Source organism: Myotis lucifugus, unplaced genomic scaffold (genome assembly GCF_000147115.1).
Source record: "Myotis lucifugus unplaced genomic scaffold, Myoluc2.0 scaffold_283, whole genome shotgun sequence".
Lineage (NCBI taxonomy): Eukaryota > Metazoa > Chordata > Mammalia > Chiroptera > Vespertilionidae > Myotis > Myotis lucifugus.
The window spans coordinates 254,889-266,859 of NW_005871331.1; the positions used below are offsets into that span (position 1 = coordinate 254,889).

At 46.9% G+C, this 11,971-nt stretch overlaps 1 long non-coding RNA gene across 1 annotated transcript; it reads left to right on the forward strand.

Annotated features, from left to right (window-relative positions):
• Positions 1-8,546: 8,546 nt before the first annotated feature.
• LOC111828097 lies at positions 8,547-11,675 on the forward strand. Its single transcript, XR_002831874.1, has 2 exons — positions 8,547-8,714; positions 9,776-11,675. It is a non-coding gene; the product is annotated as an uncharacterized LOC111828097 (long non-coding RNA).
• Positions 11,676-11,971: the final 296 nt, after the last annotated feature.

An 11,971-nucleotide genomic window follows, 5' to 3' on the forward strand; every position in this document is an offset into this window, starting at 1 on the left:
GAACAGGAAAGAAAGCATGCCTTCTGTGCAAGGCATGAGAAAGCACCAGAGAGCCTGAGGGCTGTGAGTGTGGCTTAGGCTAGGGGACCAAAGTGTAACTTTCTTATGTGTGAGGATTTGTCTTGGGACCTGCCTGCTCGGGTGTGCCTGTGGGGGAGGGGTGAGAAGGTGGTGGTCAAATGGAGACGGGTGGGTGCCCTCATCACTCAGCTGCTGTGAGTTCTGGCAGCTAAGAGTTCACAGCTGCTCCCTTCTTCAGAGAATTACCCTCAGGAGGTCGTTACCCTCCCAGCATGACCGGCATGGGGGTGCAAGAGGCCAGCCCTTCACCTCTGGGAGAGACAGTTCTGGGGTGCAATTCATGCTCCAGACCTCCCATGGGATCAGGCCAGAGCAGGCTGCAGCTGAGCCCCACCTTGCTCTGCCCTCGGCTGCACCCAGCCCCCGACTCGACCGACTCCCCGAGCCTTCTCTTAACCAGCCACGTGCACTGGATCACCTTCTCGGGCTCGGCTTAGGGGGACGGGAACCCGAGACAAGTGGAGACACGGCCAGACTTTTGACTTTTTACGGAGCCTGGACACAGGCTTTCTGCAAAACGTTCTGTTCACCTTTCGCTTTTAAAATTCATTCATTTACTCAACAGATGCGTGGCAGCATGAACGACGAGAAAGCAGACAGGCCTGCCCAGGCCCTCGGAGAGCTAACCAGCGGGGAAGGCAGATACCCGGGAGGAAAGCTGCAGATAAAACCACTTTAATGGTTTGTTCCAAAGCCCCCCAAGTGACTATGCCGTGAAAATGTGTGCGATTCCTTTAATTCCCCAGTGTCCCAAGCACCCCACCTTGGACCACAGTGTACATAATGCCTCTTCCCTTGCAGCTTTGCAAGCTAAAGCCACTTTTAGAGAACTCTGGGCGTGTTACAGGAAAGCGATTTTTCCAAAAATACATATTCTTTTAAAATTTCATTCTGAGGAGCAGTCATGAGGTCTCCTGCCCCCCGGCCAAACCCACCACATTAAAGCCCATGAAAAACATAACTCAGATGATTAATATGACCTAGTCTTTCCATAACCCTTTCTATTGTCAAAGTGCTGTGCCCTGCTGTTGGTTTGAATAAGCCGAGTGACTCAGCCAGCCAAAACACCAGGAAGGAAGATTTCAACGGGCTCTGATTGCATTAAATAGCCCATTATTCTTTGGCCAATGCTAAAGCTTTCAGATGAAATTGAAACAAGAGGAAAGGCCCAGGTTAAGAAAGTCTCATGACCAGAAAAACCTCTGGAATAATATTTTCACTATAGTCAACCAAGAAAGTAGTCCAGGCTACCCCTCCTGATGAGGCAGCATCTTTGGAAGAGAATAATCAGAGAGCTTTGCCCCCCAATACAAGGAAACCTGAAGGTCAGTGTCTCCGTTTGGGTTCTCCCGGGGCTATAGGCAGTTCAGACAGACATGAGCAGAGCAAGGACGTCGAGCCAGGTACAGAGAAAGTCACCAGAAAGGAAAGCCCCAGGTACCTAGCAATGGACAGTCAATTGAAGGGTAGAACCCCCTCCCCTAGCATATCCCTGGTCTTGAGATTTGGACCCTGTTGGGGGCAAGTTTCTCAGCCAAGGACTTGACCCCTCTGGGTGCAGGAAATTGGAAGAACAGATGAGTGAAAGGAGATAGGTGAGACACGCTTTATGGCGAACAAAGCATCTGCCGCCCGCTGGTCAGTGGTACCTTATATACACGCTCACACAAACGAGGCCCCGTGCCAATTAGTGACGCCTGTGCTGCATTAACATAAGGAGGGTCCATAAGGTGCGCCTGCGCAGTAGGTCTACTGCTATTGCTGAGTCCTCGCCCTTGCCCATGTGTAGGGCATTGGAGACTTTAACATAGTCATACTGCTGTGTCCTTGCCTGCAGGTATGCGTATGGTGAATGGGCCTTTAACCTCTGGTGTACCCTGGTCAGGGCCCCCTAGAAATAACATCTAGGCCTCAGTTGAATTTCAGCTCCAGGCCCAGATAAACAACAAAACCAGCCCCGGCTGACCTCAGGACCAGCTGCATTGAATAATGACCTCCTGTCCTGGTGCCGGCCAGTCAATCAGTGGAGACCATAACCCTGAAAGGACACACCTGGAAAACAAATGAATATTCTATTAAGGTCGTTCCCTGGGACCACATGCCCCCCCCCCCCCCCCCCGCAAAAAAAAACTCCCCCCTTAAAACCCTTAGGATGGGGGACCCATTGCACTCTCCCTCCTGGGAGCACACCGTGCCTTTCTCAGTCCCCCTCCCCCTTCCCCAGGCAGGTTACCATCAGCTTCCTCACTCCCAAGCTCCAAGGGCCCTTCCTTTACCTCCATAGCTTGTTTCCTAAGCCCATTTCTTCTGGGATTTGCTTTTTCTACCTCTGTGATTCACCCAATAAACGCTCTCATACAGTTTGGATCTTGACTCTGAATTCTTTCCTAGCCAGAACCCAAGTACCGAGGTTGCTGAACCCAGGTTTGGTCTGACCCCCAGCAGTCAGACACCTGGTGCAGTTCCCAACTACAACCCCGGAAGCAGACCCTGAGAGCAGAATTTGAGTGCGAATGGTTTATTTGGGAGGGGACCCCAAGAAACTAGGAGGTGTCTGGAGAGTTCAAAGAAGGAAGGGAAACAACCAGCAAAAGATAGCAGAGCCCGGCCAGTATGGCTCAGTTGGTTGGAATGTTGTCCCATACACCAAAAGGTTGCAGGTTTGATTCCCAGTCAGGACACATACCTAGGTTGATGGTTCAATCCTCAGTCAGGAGGCATGTTTCTTTATTTCTCTTTCTCTCTCTCTCTCTCTCTCTCTCTCAACATATCCTTTGATGAGGATTTTTTTTAAAAGAAATTTATTATCAGACAAGTTACCACTTGAGGAGAGGAGAGGTTAAGTCCTCTTGGGTCCTCTGGGAGTCAGTGAAGAACATGAGCCTCTGAGTTTCCAGCCTGAGGGTGAGAAACTGGGGTATTTACACACCATCTCCCATTACTTATTGGTCAAAAGCTGCTGGTTAAGGATGTCAGCTTCCCTCGTGCAGGGAGCTGGCTCCAGCAGCCAGAGAGAGCCCTCAGGCAAAGGGCAGCAGGCGCTAGCATGGGGAGATGGGCCCACATGCCTGGCAATGGTAACTGCTAACGCAGGTCACATCTTGGGGAGGAGCAGTGAGGAAGAAGAGGAGGCGAGGACAGAGGCAGGGCTGACTTGTCCATTAGGCACAGTTTCTGGGACCCATGATACTGCTAGGGTCCCATGGAAATATTTTAATTTTTGTTAAACTCAGAAGAAAGAATGAACATCATAATAATAAATCCAGCCTGGATTATACTTGTCTTTATATCAGCACAGTCATAAAATATAATTTTAATGTGTGTTGTTGTTTTTTAATGGAGGGAGGGACCCATGACGACCCACAAAAGTCCTGGGTGTCCCTGGCAGAGGAGGAGCTCCCGTTATGTTTCTTGACTGTTGGCAGAGTCTCCCATTTCAGATGACTCACACTGGTCCAAACCACCCCGCCCTCGTTTCATTTCTTTCCTCTCTTCTTTCTCCTCTGCTTCCCTGCTACTGTGTCTCTCCTGCTGTATTTCTCTGTGTATCCATAGTAGACATCTGTTATTTTTGTCTCCCCAGTATCCACTCTCAAATCTTGTAAAAGTCTGTGAATCTGCTTTGGAGGAGTCAGTCGGCCGTTCATGCTCTTGGCCAAGAGATGGGCACTTAAAGTAAATCAGTTGCTTTCTCCTTGGAATTTGACTTCTGGACAGAGTAATGTAAAAACTACATTACTTCCTGCTCCCTGGAGTGCTCTAAATCCTGTCCTCTTTGAAATCTAGTTCTTCAGCTCTTCCTTTATTCTGTATTGTATAAGGTACATGAATAATGTGTATGAGAAAAAAATATGTACATATTTGCATATGTATACATATGCATAGAGAGGCATACCATGTTCATAGATTAGAACACCCAATACAATAAAAGCTTTTAGTTCTTGTTGAATTGATATCCCAAACAAAATATAAATAGGTTTTTCTTTATGTGGAAATTAGTAATTTCTTTCCAGAATTTTTATGGAAGTGCAAAGAGCAAAAAATAACCAAGACACTCTTGAAGAAACATAAAGCTGGATGATTTGCTTTGCCAAATTACAAGAATTACTATAAAGCTCTAATTATTGAGGTACAGATAACTAAGGTAAAAATCTAGACAGGCATAACAGTGACACAAAATACAGAGCCAAGAACAAACCTGTCTATGTTTAGATACTTGATTTATGGCTGAGGTGTCACTACAAAGGATTAGGAAAAAGACAAATGGTGCTGGTACAATAGATATGGATATGAAAAATTGAATTGGATCTGTACTTCATACTTGACATAAAAATCAGTTTCAGGTGGACTTAAACTTAAATTTGATAACAAAATAAATTCTTTAGAAGACAATATAGGAAAATATCTTCATTATCTTGAAAAAAAGAAATAATAAACACATAGTAATTAATGAAATAAAAAGTTGAACTACCCTACCTCTTAAAGGTACATCTTAGGTTAAATGTTCTTATCACACATAATACGCACCAAAAAAGGGCAGAAGAAACCTTTAGAAGTGATGATTACATTTATGGCAGTGTTTATAGTGACAATTTTATGGGTCCATACTTATCTTCAAACTCAAGTTTCAAAACTCAAAATCATGTTGTGGGAAAGCCCTTGCTTCTCTCGCTTCCTGACCCACCCTTTTCTTATGAACTTTGCAAGTTTGGGGGTTAAACAAGCCATTAAAAAAAACACATTAAAAAACACTGACCATAATAGAAAAGACTAACCTGGACTTAAAATTAAGAATTTCTGTTCATAAAAATCACCTTTAAGAGCAAGAAATTACATTTAAGAGCATGAACATGAAAGCCACTGAATGGAAGAGAATACAGGATGGGGCAAAAGTAGATTTACAGTTGTTCATAGGGAAGGTAATACAATCCTATATAACAAAAGTGTAATATGCTAATTAGACCGGACATCCTTCCAGATGACCTTCCAGACGAAGCTGGGTCTGCGAGGGCCAAGGCAGAGATCGCCGCAGCAGCGGCAGGGGCTGAGCCCCTTGCACGAATTTGGTGCATCGGGCCTCTAGCAATTAATAAATAATAATACAAGAATAAACTCTGCTTCATGTACTCAGAACTGTAAACTGACTTTTGCCCCACCCTGCATTTGGAACACATATAACTAACTGATAGAGGACTTGTATCTGGAGTACAAAGTGCTACAAATCAACAAGAAACAGGCACACAACCCAGTGAAAATATAGGCAAGGGACTTGAACAGGCCATTCAGAGAAGGGGATGTCCAAGGGGTCAAAAATATATGAAAAACTGATGAGTATCATTGCAGTGGAGGCCCTGTAAATTACAACTACCACGAGATAGCAATGGATATGCCTCTGATGAGGGAGACCAAGGGTCCCTGACGTTAAGAGGAAATTTACCTTTTCTTGTAAAATAAACTCAAGGCAAAGGGGTATACCTTATCCTTGTTATTTCTTTAAATTAAAAGAAGGAAATAAAATTACATTGAAATTAGAGAAGGAAAACAGCCAAGCCAAGAACAGAAATGACAAGATGCTATTCCTTGCCGTGGAACAGTGACAGGCATGAGCTCACCGTGTGGAGCAGCCCAGCAGGTAATTCCGGCTCCCCGACCACTTTTCCTTTTCTGGTAGAAGACTGTGTAGTAGGAAAGTCTGGTTTTCTCCAGCTCAGAGTGGATCTTATTGGGCTGGATGATACCTCTCTGGCTCGTGATAAAACCCCTCGGAAAGATATCTACGTCTGAAGTGAAGTATTTGTGGAGGGGCTAATTTTTTCTATCTTGATGGTGCATTCATTCACCTAATATCGACTGTCCTGACCATGTGCCAGGCATTGTTCTAGCGAATGGGAATAGAGCAGTGGAGAAAATAGACATTCTCTGCCCTCTTTTTTTTTTAATTATCTTTTATTGATTTTTTTTTTTTTGAGAGAGAGAAAGGGAGAGGGATAGAGAGATAGAAACATTGATGAATAGAGAGAAACATCATTGGTCGGCTGCCTCCTGCACGCTCCCCTCAGGACATGTGCCCTGACTGGGAATTGAACCAATGGCCTCTTGGTTCCTGGCTCAACGCTCAACTGTTGAGCTACACTGGCCGGGCTTCTTGGCCCTTTTGAAACTAACATCCTAGGAGAAACAGGATGTAAACAAATATATAGACAAAATGTATGCTATGACAAAACTCAAGTAGAGTTAGAGAGAGTACAGGTTGAAGATGGTACTTCCTCCGATAGGGTGGCCCTGGCAGGCCTCCCTGAGGAGGTGATATTTCTGCAGACAGTGGAATGAAATGAGAGGAACAGCAAGTGCAAAGGCCTGAGGTGGTTTGTGTACTGACGGGCTCTTCTTGGGTTATTGTTGTTTCACGGGATTGGATGTTATTTCGCGGGATTGGATGTTATTTCGCTGTGCTGTTTCCTTTAAAGAGATGTCTGTTGTCTGTTGTGCTCCTCCAAACAAGCCTAGGTGTGGAGCAGGTGTTGTCAGCAACCTGCTATGAAAGAACAGATTGTCTCCCCTGGTTCCACAGCCACGCACTCCCAGAATGGCTAATGAGGTGTGTTTTTTCTGGTATAAAACCAGTGTTGAGGGATTTTTGAACTAATTCTGTAGTTAATCTCCAAAGTAATGAGAGTATCACAAACTGGGGGTCTTGGGCTCCCTCCACCTCCCCTCTGGGTGTCTATAGGGCATATGCTGAGCTCCTAGGCCCCACCCAGGACCCCTTGCTTGCTCCCATTCCCACAGTCTTCCCTTGGGGTCTGACCTACACTCTTGTTTCTTCCATAGTAAAGCCCTATTTTCTTTCACTATTAACTTCAGCTCGTTGAAACCCAGAGCTCAAACATTTTGCAACCAAAAAAGGGGTTCCCCTTTCCTTGAGGGCGGGGAGGGCTTGCTCTTCAAACTCTGCCAGCCAGTGACTCGGCAATGAAACACGTGCGTGCCATCCCGGTAGGTGGGACATGCCCTCCACTCCCAGGACGGACTGCGTTCTCACTCATGGGACAGAGAAAAGAGAAACAGTTGTCAACAGGGGAGACCAGGTTGCCTGATCAGTTCCTGCTACATTTCCTCCTGCCAGCGATCTGTGTGCCCCAGTGTCTCTAGGACAGACCTCCTTTCTTTAGGCGCACACCGCCCACCAGGCGGGAGGGGCCCTCTGGCTTCCTTGGGCGTGTGTGTTAGCCTGGCCCCAGGTGCATGGCTCACTGCCTTTGTGCTTTGTCTCCCAGAGCGTGATTGCCTCATGCTCCTGCCTCTCGCTCGCCTCTGGGCCAACCCCGGGTGTGTTGTTAGCTTAACCATCACCACGCAGGTGTTCGCCGGGCCTGTGGGAAAGTCTCTGCCTCCCTGGCTCCTCAACCCACCCCTCTCCTGGGGCTTCTCCGTCTTCCTCCAACGGACGCTCCCCTTTCCTGGGGAGCCCATCATCAGAAGATGCTCCCCATCCCCTCCCCCGCCAAACAAGCCCACCTACCCTTGAACTTGCCACGGAGGGGGGCCGTTTTCCCTGCATCTTCCTTGAGAGGAGTAACCCGACTATTTCTAATCTGAGCTGCAACGGTGCTCCCCTCTGCTGCTTCCCCACGTTTTGCTGAAGGGCCAGGCTCTCGGCACTGGCCATTCCCCTCAGCTTTGGACTCAATTGGTCCTCTTCTTGCAGCTCCTGGCACTTTATTGTGGCAACACAATGTAGTCTGGTTCCTGCTGTGCTGAGCAGCCAGTGGTGGCTGGCTGGTACTCCTCCTGTAACTTGGCTCTAACGCCACCTGTGTTGTGTCCTTGACCCAGGGGATCCACCTCCTTTGCTCAGCCTCATGCAGAGATGGCTGGTAACCAAGGGTCCCGGTGGCTTTAGCATGTAATGAAAGCAATACAGAGCCTCTGCTGCTTCTGCGCAGGGAAGGTCTTCCTACCTGTGTACACGGTGAGGAGGGTGGGGCAGGCAAAGGAGAGGATGACCCTCCCTCCTGAAGGCAGGGGAGTAGCTGAATGGTCCGTCCTATGATGCTCCTGATCCAGGGAGACCAGAGCAGTGGATCTCAAGACAGAGTATTCATCAGAAGGGATCTGGTGAAAATGCAGATTTCAGGGACCCGTTAACAGATAACAAAACTGAGACAAGATTAACTTGCCCCAAATTTTACAATGAGTTATACTGTCTCTATTTAATCCTTTTAAACATTTATATTCTGAATTTGGTACTTTTATTATCTGAAGTTCATAGGACTCTAAATCTGCTGTTGGTTGATTCTCCTGACTCTGCTCATGGAGTTTTGCTTCAGCATGTGGTTTGTGAGGTGACGGTGGGAGCTTTTATTGGGGGGCTGTGTCTGTGGGTGTGCCGTGTGGACAGGGTTGGGGTAGGAGGAATCTCTCCTGAAGGTTTTAGTTTTGCTTCTTTACAGATGCCCCAGCGTTGTTGCCTGCCAAGAATCACCTTTTATTAATTTCTAGGTTTGGAGTCTCCTGGGAAAATTTTGAACCTGGAACCCATATGAGACAACCCCAGAATGCAAATTCCCCAAAGAGAATCTTTTCTATTCAGAGAGTTGAGAGAGATTCAAACTTGTCATTTTCCTTTGATGGTGAGTAGACTTTCTCTAGCTCGATGTTTGTATTAGGTTTCTCCAGAGAAACAGAACCAACAGAACAGGTAGGTAGGTAGGTAGATAGGTAGATTTACAGATAGAGATTTACTATAAAGAGGCTTGGCAGGTGTAAAATCTGCAGGGTAGACCAACAGACTGGAGACTCAGGAGAGAGTTGCCGTTTGCGTCCACAGGTGGTCCGATGGGAGAATTCCCTCTTGCCTGGGGAGGTCAATCTTTTTCTTAAGGCCTTCAACTGATTGAACAAGGCCCATCCACATTATGGAGGAAAATCTGCTTTTCTCAAGGTCCACTGATTTAAATAATCTCGTCCAAAAAAAACGCCTTCCCAGAAACACCCAGAATAACATGTGACCAAATATCTGGTTACTGCGGCTCAGCCAAGTTAACATAAAATTAACTATCATGTCGTTTTCGTGACGGTGGGACATTTGAGGATCCTGGCTTGATGCAAGGGTCTCCGTGCTAACTTTCTGCCTGACACAGGCCCAGACACTTCATCTCCAAGCCCACATGGAATTGGTCTATTTTTAGGCCCAGGTTTCTGAGTTCCTTTTAGGATGACCTAATTCTCAAAACTTGAATTTTTATTTGGAAGCCGATTGCTGCTCTCATTAAAGGACTCTTCTCACCTGATGTTCTTGAGAAAACCAGCTCTTTAATGATGTGTAGGGATTGGGGTAGCGCAACTCCCTTGGCCCACAGGTCTCAGATCGAGTGATTTAGTAATGGATTTTAGCAACTGCAATTCACAGTCTTCACTTGTTATATTAATGGAGATTCAAGTTAAAACATCAGCTTAGAGAGCAATTTTGATCTGAACCCGGTTGAGGTATCATGAGAGCTCTGGCTTCATAAAACCATGGCCACAGATGAATCTAGAACCCACCGCATAGTGTGTACACCAGGGTCATTGAAAAGGGTCCAATGGATAAATCTTGTATTAATACTAATGATGATGGCCAAGGCACCATTTATGAAGCCCTCACTAGATGTTCTAGGCACTATGCTTACTATTTTGTCTGTTATTTCCTTAGAAACCCAGGATCCCAACAAGCCAGGACCTGCAAGATGTAGGTACTGTTGTTACACGTGGAAAACAACCAAAGCTTGGAGGTGTTGCCTTCACAGCTAGATTTGTGTTGCAACAGTGACTAAGAATTCTCTGCAGTCAGCGTAGCAACCATCAGCCCCGGATCAACATTCACAGGCCGTCAAAAAAGCATCCAAAATCCAAAGCTGATACATGTGTAAGAGGAAGAAGAAGAGAAATAACTCAGAGATTTTTCCCTGTCTCTCACTGCTGATGGCTTCCCTGCAGCTTAGGGAGGAGGAATGAGGAGATAACACACAACTCACCATAGTGGATTATGTGTGTTTCTTGTCGTTTTTCTCCCATGTTTTGCTGGTCATTTGCCTGTTTGGACTTAGATCTAGTCTCTGCCCTTCTCCTGTTCTGCTCTGTGTGGCATCAGCCCCCTGAAAATTACATTTCCCAGGCTCCCTTGTCCACTGGCTTCTTGTAAGGTTCAGCCAATGTGAAGAGCCAACAGGAAACAGAGCAGGTGTGACTGCCTCTCTTTGTGGCTCCAGCTTCCACTGGGAGAAGTTTCCATCTCCAGGGTTCCGTTCCACCAGAGAACCGGGCTCCTGGGTTCTGATGACACCATCTCTGCCTTTTGTCCCTAGCCCTAAAGGTGATTACTTATTTCTGATCTTTAACTTGTATCTCTGTTCCATTTTCAGCTCTTCCAAAACCTGTAGCTAGGTCCCTTTTAAAATTCCCTTGGTTGAACTACCTGACATGGGTACTGTTTTCTGGACTCCCATGGTCATGGTGTTGGGTCCAAGTTCCTCAGCCAGGAACTTGACCTCCTTGGACATCGAGAACTGGAAAAACACACGAGTGGCTGTAGGAAGGCAGGACATGCTTGATTGCAAAAAAAGCCGCCAACAACCCGCCGGTCAGTGGCGTCTTATGTACTCAAACAAACGCGGCCTCGTGCCAATCAGTGATGTTCGTGCTACATTAACATAAACAGGTTACATAAGGGTGCGCCTGCACAGTACGTATAGTGCTACTGCTGAGTCACTGCTCTCTCACGTGCGTATGGCAAATGGGCCTTTAATATAATAATGCTGTGTCATTGCCTTTGCACATGGGTATGGCACGTGGGCCTTTAACATCCAGTGTACTCTGGTCAGGCCCCCACACATGGTTACTGTGCATGCGTCATTCAACCTATAGTGTGGATTTGATTCTTACAAATTAACCCTTTTTGACTCCCAAGTGTCTTAATTTGGGTTCCCAGAATTAGGGATTCTTGTGCAAGTGACTTTATTGGGGGAACACTCACAGGAAAAGAGTAAAGGAAGCAGGATGAGATGGGGGCAACCTCGTCAGAATGTGGCCTCAGCTGGAGCCCACTTCAGCCTGATTCCACTCGTGATCAGAAGCGTGAATTGAAGCACAGAATTGCCCTCACCTGCAGGCAAGGGGCTGGGACTTTGCACCTGTGTCACTCAGCCAGTGGTGCCCAAGGGTGGTGCTAGTGGGGACCCACGGTCTCCAGGGGCCTGAAGAACCCGATCTAAGTGACGTGCAGTCCTTGTGCAGCAGCGCCGTAGCCAAGGGGAAGCTGAAAGGCTTTCATTGTTCGGGGCGAACATCAGAACACCCGCTATCAATGGCCGCGAGACACTGAAACTCTCCAGAGTCAGAAGAACCCTCAGATACTAAGTTCTGTTTGGGACGACCAGCCTGGCCTGAAGGTGGAGGTAGCTTTACACGGCGGGGTCCCTCTTTGAAGATCTGAAATGTTTTAATGAGATGTGTTACTTATTACATGGTCCAAAGCCAAGTGCTAAGGGTTATTCCTGAGATTTTTCCTTGCATCCATCCCTCCCCAGTCCTTGTATAAAAACCTTAGATCCATACGGTCTCATTCTTGGATTGTATGTCAGTTTCTTCGTCATTCTCCCACCTCCTACCTCTCCTCCGGCCAACTAGCCTCCGGGTGGCTTCCAGCCTGATCACGAGGCACTGATCCCATCACATCTTTGCTAAAATCCTCCAGCTGGATATCTAAAGCCCATCTGACCTTCCACACTGGTTCAGCCCCGCCTGCCCTCACCACTCTTTCCACCACTTTCCAACCCCATCCCCTCCTCTGCTTCAGTGGTTCCTCATCATGCTCATTAGTGTCTTCGTACCATCAGCCCTGCTTGTACCC